The sequence below is a fragment of the Cryptomeria japonica genome, chromosome 2 (genome assembly GCF_030272615.1).
Source record: "Cryptomeria japonica chromosome 2, Sugi_1.0, whole genome shotgun sequence".
In the NCBI taxonomy this organism is placed as follows: Eukaryota; Viridiplantae; Streptophyta; class Pinopsida; order Cupressales; family Cupressaceae; genus Cryptomeria; species Cryptomeria japonica.
The window spans coordinates 138,307,109-138,315,384 of NC_081406.1; positions in this window are offsets into that span (position 1 = coordinate 138,307,109).

The following is an 8,276-nucleotide window of genomic DNA, read 5'->3' on the forward strand; positions in this document are numbered from 1 at the left end:
TAACTGGGTTTTCACCCTCGCGGAAGAACTGGTTCAGGCTGGTGGTATCTGCAATACGGCTCTACTTTTTCCATTTCCTCCCCTCCATAGAAAGACCCATCACCTGAGCTATGACCTCTTCATTAATTTTGAATGAGATACCCCCCATGGTAACTCTTTTGTCTTCCCAGGAATTCACAAATTGCTTGGAAAATCTTTCATCAATCCCCTTCATACTTTCCATGAATTTATCAATGCCACCCTCCGAGCAGACGAGCCACACCGTCGGCTTAGCTCTAAACTCATCAACTTTATCGAGTTCCATTTTGAGCCTGTCCCCCCCCCCATTTTCAATTCCTCCAGCTTAATAGAGTAAATGTGAGACCTTCTAGCAGAAACACAGAGCCGAGGCAGGGCTAAAGCAAAGTTGATATAAAATCTGCGTCGAACTTGAGATAAGAGCACGTAATAATCGGGGTGATTATTATCTCTTATGTCCAAGTAGATATCAAAATTAGGAAATCTACTAAGAACGTGCGGACCTTCAATCGAGCCAAGGTGTTTTGACCTTTCCCTTCTATCACCTTTATCGTCGCCAGTTGGCTCCATCCGGGTAATAATTAGGGAATAATCATTCCCGATATTAGTACTATCATCATAAATACATCCCTTGTGAGGGTGGTGACAAGGCATGTCGTGGCTACGTGGCAGCCTGGGTTCATAATGGACGAGATTCCCATCCCAACTTAAAATTTGAAAGTTGGTTCTCTTCATTTGAAAGCAGATAAACATATTCATCGTTGGACTTAGGTTTTTTTCCCTCTCCAAGATCACCTTGGTGGTTATCGGCAGCAGACTGGGGTCCCTCCAACATCGTAAGCCATTTTGTAGCCTTCCCACCGCCGCCATGGAGTCGGTAGCCTCATTCCCTTCTCTAAAGACATGTTGAATGGTGAAGCCATCTAAATTGGCCAGGGGGATCTTGACATCCCTCAAAATGGACTTCACCCTCCAACCAATCATAGATCTCCCCTTCACCGTTTTCACAATAATTTGTGAGTCGCCTTCAATTTCCAGCTATTTAATTCCTATGAAATTGGCAAATTTTAGACCCCATAGGAGAGCCATTCCCTCCACTTGAGTGACAATATTGTTCTTTAGATTGCCTACGTAGGCTGTCACAGTGTTCCCCGAGTGGTCGCAGATAATTCCACCCCTCGCTTGGCAGGCATTTTGGGCGAAACCATCAAAGTATAGTTTATACCAGTGTAATTTTGGGGTTGAGCATTTGGTCAATCTCCTTTTGTTTTTGGAACTATTGTTGAACATTTCAAACTCTAGGGGGAGCTTCCAACTTTTAGCAATTCTTTTCTCTATCCAATTAGGAGGATTGGAGGGGGGGGGGGGAGTTCCACTTTATCACCGCTATGTTTTCTAAGATCATCTTAAAGCAATTGTGAGAGACATTGTTAGAAGGGGTTTCAATATCTCTAAAGATTTTGTTGTTTCTCTCTCTCCGTAAAGCTCAGCAAATGTGCGGCGGTATTTGCCTCCATAATTGGATGATGAGGGGGTGATGGGAGGGGGGATTCCATCTGAAAACAAACTTCTTAATGTCATTCTGGAAGACCCAATGGAGACCACATTTTTGGAGGGTGTTAATCAACAGATGTTCAGCAAAGGGGCAGACGACAAACAGGTGGTCAATAGTTTCCTCATCAACTTTACATAGGCTGCACATGTTGGGGAGATGGAAACCCCTCTTTTTCAGGTTGTCCAGGGTTAGGGTTTTACCATGCATTAGAGACCACCAGAAAAAGTTGATTTTAGGGATTAGCTAGGAGTACCATATCTTCTTCCAGCACTCAACATCAGCAGGGGGTCTCAGGAGCTGTCTGTAAGCATATTTGACCGAGAAGGTGCCTAATTGGGTCTCTTTCCAAATGAAATTGTCTTCATGAGGGGCCAGGGGGATTCTAGTTTCCAGCATAATGTTCTGAAGTTTTTGAGCTATGGGTATCAGGTTAGGCCTGTTGCTGAAGAACTAGACAATGTTCCTCCATCCTCTCCTTCCTGGTTCCATATAATCAGTGATATAAACCCCCAGAAGTTCCTTTAGATGGTGCATAATTTGGTGAAAGTGAGTGTTTGCTAAGGGCATGTCCTCCACCTAGAAGTCTTCCCAGAATCTAACATTTTTTCCTTTTCCAAGTTGTCATTTCAATCCTTCTCTTATTATCAATATACTTTTCAAGATGTTATTCCATAGCTTAGATCCTTGGGGAAGGTCTCCCGTACTCAAATTGTAATAGAATTGCTCCTGGTCCAAGTACTTTGCTCTGATAATGTTACACCAGTCTGCCTCACCTTTAGCCAAGGTCCATCTAATTTTTGCCATTAACAACTTATTCAGGGGATTTATCTTTCTTATACCCAGGCCAAGGTCCGACGGAATCTGTACGAGCTTCGGGCCCATTGACTTGGGTAAGCACACATTGTCCCAATTGACCAAAGCAAGGCGTTTTTTCTCCTCCAGGCCCGTCCGCAAGAAGGTTATTTGGATTTTCTCAATTTTTTCCCCCATGGAACCAAATATTTTAAACATGGACAGGAAGTACACTGGAATTCCCTGTAGGGAAGCCGCGAGGAGTTGGAGCTTTCCCGCGATACTAAGGAACTTTCCTTTCCAACCAGCAAGATTTTTTTGTGTCCACTCAAGGATAGTGTTCCAGAAAGTGGGCGTGACTTCTTTGACCGTGAGGGGGAGACCAAGGTAAGTCCCTGGAAGAGCAGCAGTCTTGCATCTAAGGATCGAGATAATTTTGAGTTGAAGGTCATTACGAGTGTTGAAAAAGAAGAGAGTACTCTTCTCATAATTGATACATTACCCCGAGGCCTTGGTGTAATCAGCCACTAAGTTCTTCCACTGTTTGGCCTCCATGACCGATGACTTACCAAAAAGAAAGGTGTCATCAACAAATTGTTGAATATTAGAGGGGGGAGCATGGAAGCAGCTTTGAATCCTTGAAGTCTGCCATTGGTAACCAAGTCAATGACACTTCTACTCAAGACTTCAGCAATCATGATGAAAAGGTAAGGTGATAGAGGGTCACCTTTTCGGATACCTTTTTCAGCTTTGAAACAACCACTAGGAGTCCTATCAATCAAGACCGAGAACTGAACTGTGGTAACACACTCCCGAATCATATCCACTACCTTGTGGTTGAAGCCAAGCTTTAAGAGAGTTTTAAGAAGAAAACACCAGTTAACTTTATCATATGCTTTTGAAATATCCAATTTGAAAGCCATACCTGGTATCCTGCTCCTATCCTTGGAGTGAATTATTTCATGGGTGGCAATGGTAGCATCCAAAATTTGGCGGCCCGGGACAAAACCTTTCTAGGATGGGCTGATAAATTTCACTAGGAGGGGTTTAATTATATTCACAAGGACCTTGGAGATTATCTTGTATATGGTATTGCATAGACTTATGGGTCATAATTTCTTCATGCAATTGGAGTTTGCAGTCTTAGGGACAAGCACAATGTAAGTGTTATTGATTTTTTTCAGTAATTTCCCTGTCTTGAAGAAATCCTTCACAGCTTTTATAACATCATAATTAACTATGTCCCAGTAATCCTGAAAGAACGTCGGGGGGAACCATCCGGGCCTGAGGTCTTGTAAGCACCCATCGCAAAGACAACCAAATGAACTTCTTCCGTGGAGATAGGGGCAATTAGCTGACAATTATCATCCTCCTCAACGACAGTCGGAAGCTTTCTCAAAAGGCTATCTTGAAGAGAAACATCATTCCTTCCAAACTCTGTGTATAACCTTATGAAAAAGTCAGTGGCACTCTGTTCGATTAAGGAGTCACTAGTGATCTCCTGATTAGATTCATCCTTGAGACTCTTGATGTATTTCCTTCTCCTGTGAATGCAGGTCGATCTGTGGAAGAAGGCTGAATTTATGTCCCCTTCCTTCAGCCACTGAATTTTGGATCTTTGCTTTCAGTAAACTTCCTCCTTAGAGAGGATATCCTTCCAACTCTTGTGGCACTCCTCTTCCTCCATCAAAATAGGGTCAAGGGGGTTATCAGTGGCCATAATACTCTGAAGTTGTTCCAGTCTAGAGCTTAGGGCCTTCTTTTTTTTTAAGATATCACCGAAGGTAGTCTTATTCCAGCCTTTGACTTCCCTATTGATGAGTTTTAGCTTCTCCACGATTCTGAACATCGTTGTCCCTTGAACTGGGGTAGCCACCAATTCCTAACCAAGTCTCTGAAATCTGGGTGAGAGGCTCACATAATCTCATAGTGAAAAGGGGGGTGGCTGGTAGGGTCTATCCCTCCAATGGAGAAGAAGGGGGTTATGATCAGAAGCAGTCCTTGGGAGCATTTTCGAGAAGGAGTTATGGCTAATGTCCCATTTGGTGGAGACCATGAATCTATCCAGTTTGACTTAAATTAGGTGTTCACCTTTCCTATTGTTCGACCATGTGAAGGGAGCACCCTGGAGGTCAATATCAACAAGGCTAGAAACATTGATGAAGCTAGCAAGATCTCCCATACTATCAGTAAAATCAACAAGACCTCCACACTTCTCAGAGGGGTAGAGGGGAGAATTAAAATGTCACGCCAACATGTACTGGGCCTTCTGGTTAGCCAAGATGAGATCAGAAATTTCCTCCCACACTAGTCGTCTTCCCACCTTGGAGTTGGGGGTATATATGTTAAACATCTGCCAACAGTGCTCACCTTGTTGGAAAGTAACCGCTAAGAAGTTTTGGGAGCTAGCAAAAAACTTGCCTTTAATATTATTGGGGTCCCAAAGGGTGGTAATACCCCCAGACACCCTCAAAGCATCTCTTCCATATTATTTTGGTTTTTTATGTTTATCAATGCCTGGCTCCCGGACGCCCCCAATACCATGCAATTAATAAAACAATAATATGATTTTGTCCATGAGGTTTATCAATGCTTTATAGATAAATAAATTACACATACTTTATTAAAAATATATATATTTATATAAATCACTATTCATATTATCGTTTATTATAATAAAAATATTTCATATTTTTATATTTAATTAATTTTTTATCATATATTGGGGTTCTAGTGTGTTGGTTATTGTGTTTGCAAGGCTTGTACCTTTGTTGATCCAATGTGCTCATGAGTTTGAGCCTTAGCTTTGTTATATGGAAATGAAGTTTCATGTTTGAATTCATAATTCTTAGTCAAAAGCATTTCACGCGAATTTGGAGGACATGTTGTACCAACATCACCAATCACATTAAAAATGTTACCAAACATTAAAATTATATATATCATTTATTATTTCCTCGCAATCTTTATAACTATTTATTTTAGTTCAATTAACATTTTTCAATTAAAAATATATATAAAAAAGATTTGACTCTAATGGCCAACCTCCTACTCAAGTTCCTATAAGAATTGAAATTCCATTATTGTGATGGGCATTTCCATTGTATACTACTAAAATACAAACTCTAATGTTTCTTAAAATATAGTATTATGGTCACAATATGACAAACATGATATTATATAAATATAGTGTATTGTCACAATGGACAATATATAAAACAACGTGGCTTCTTCCATATTATAGTCAATATGCTTAACAATTAACAACCCCAAAAAACAAATTTAGTTTGTTTTGTGGTCACTTTCCCCATAACCATTAATGGAGGCAAAGCCTATTAAATTAAATTGTCTTCCGTCTCATAAAGATATTACAACTAATTTTGATGTTACATTTTAGATACTTTGTAGACAACATTATTGGAGCATTTGTTGTAATGCACTCATAAAGTTTATATGCAATAAGGAAACAAGGGCCACCTTGGATTAATCTCTTTTAATTGTAATTTGTTGCGATAAAAGTTATTAATTTTTATTAAATAATGTTGAATTATTAAAAGATAACTGGTTATTGAAAATTGCCAAAATTAAAGTATTATTAAAATTAAATAAGTATAATATATAAAATATTTGTATTATTTATAATAGAGTTTGTTGTTATTTATAGTGAAGTTTACTTCAATTTTTTTTGTTTTGGATTTATTTTCACTTTGTTATTCTTTATGTAATGAATATACTTTAAAATATTTTAGATTTGGATTTTTTATGAATTGAAAACAGTAAAAGAAATTAGACATATTAAACTTTCTTAATATTGTTTCTTCCATTTCATATAATATATTTGCAATTTTTCTATATAAAAGATCTTTTGATTATTTTGACCTAGTATAAAAAAAAAGAGAGATAAAGTTCACATCACGAATTTTACTTGATGTTTAAGTGATTTATCAATATTAAACTATAATAGAGGCTTGAAAAGTGGTATATATATATATACATATATATTAAATTAAAACTTGTATTTTTTTAGTGTGTGTTTATAGTAAGTATAATTGTGGTTATTTTTATTTTTCGGAGTGTAGATCATATTTTTAAATAATAATTAATTTCATCTAGTTGTGACCCTTCATACAACAAAACTATTGTTTCATTGATGTTCTCTACCTTTCTATCACCCAACGCACTAGCATATTGGACTCTTATCTTTAAGTACAAAACTCTAGACACATGTCGTAGGAATTGAACTTTCCTCCTACCTCCCTCCCTTACCCCCAAAGAATTTCCTTCTCACAAATATTAAGCCCTAATTCACCACCAATTGTCAAAATGAGCACAAACATGTTTATTTAAGTGGACTTGATCTAAAATCAAAGGAATAAAACAATCATCTCACAAAATTTTGCACCTCCATCACAAGCTTACTATTTTCCAGCCACCTTATTCTTCATATATTTCCACAAACACCACATACCTCTATAGATACAATCACCTACACCTAGTGCCACATACTCCACAATTAATTCCTAATATTTTTGTTGGACCGAACCTAAGGGCTTGGTAAAGAAAATCCCTTAAATATGTTATATGGATCATTCTTTCTACATTTTAGATATTGTAGCAAAAGCTAAGGATGTTGACGAGCACAAGGATTCATGTTAGTAGGGACAAAGGATCTTAGTGACACCAATTATAGACACCAAGATGTTCCATCAAACATTAATTCTAATGATAAAAAGGTATGATATGTTATCTCTTACTATTCAACTAAATTATGTTAAGTGGATGTTAGATGCATGTAAAGCATGTTGATGTGAGAATATAGAGCTAGACTATTGTATTTGTTGGGTTGGAAATTTGAAAGTACCAATTTTCATGTGTGTCAAAGGCTCTCATATGATTTCTACCTATTATGAAATTTGTATAGGGGCAGTATTTATAGTTAAAGCTAAAATTGATATCCATATCTATTCTAACAAGTGTTCCATATGTATGCTTGGGCGATATGTGTAGATATTATTTTCTAATGTTGAAAAAGAAAATGTGTATTACATGTGTCATGAGATGCCACCATGTGTTGGATATGTATGGTACCAAGTGTTAGATTTGTGTGGATCTATTTCTTATGGCACAACATCTGCAAGTTGTCATACATGTATGAAATAATTACATGTAGATGTTGATGTTCCAAATAATCTAATGCAAAGTATTCACATATAGAGCATTTTTATGTCATGTGCTAGAATGCATATTTTAAAACATGTATAAATCATATGTAAAGGAAAGATTATTGAGGAATTCTCAAAGTTATTAAAGCTTAATTATAAGAGACTTGTAATGTTACATGAAAATGCGTAGAATAGCTTGAAGGATAATGTACTACTAGATATGCATCTATGTTCAAGGATAGAATACAAGGGATATAGATAAATAAGTGTCGTTGATTATCTAATGTGTGGGGTTTTCTAAGATCATCAGGTGTTAGAAATTCATTCACCAAGGTTCTAGGATTTTACAATTTGTTGTTAACTAGTAAATTTTGCTATAAATTCTATGTGGTTTCACTTCCTTGAATTTGGAAGTGATCTCTATAGGTTTACTTTTCAAATGGGTGCACTAATTCAAAGCTATAAGGTAGGGATCTAATATTGGACAGTTATACTGAGTGAATTTTATTCTCCTTGACTTATCATGTCAAGATTTGTGTATTGATAGATGATGTTAATAAACACCTTTTAGGAAACTATTAGGCCATCAGAGTTCATTTATCCTTGTTCAAATCCCTAATAAACCATCTTTATATCTCTATAGAAACATCAAAAATAATAATTAAACATATAATGGACGTAGGATGATGTGCTCTAATAATATTATAATAAATATTATAATTATTTCATTATTTTTTTATCAATAATCA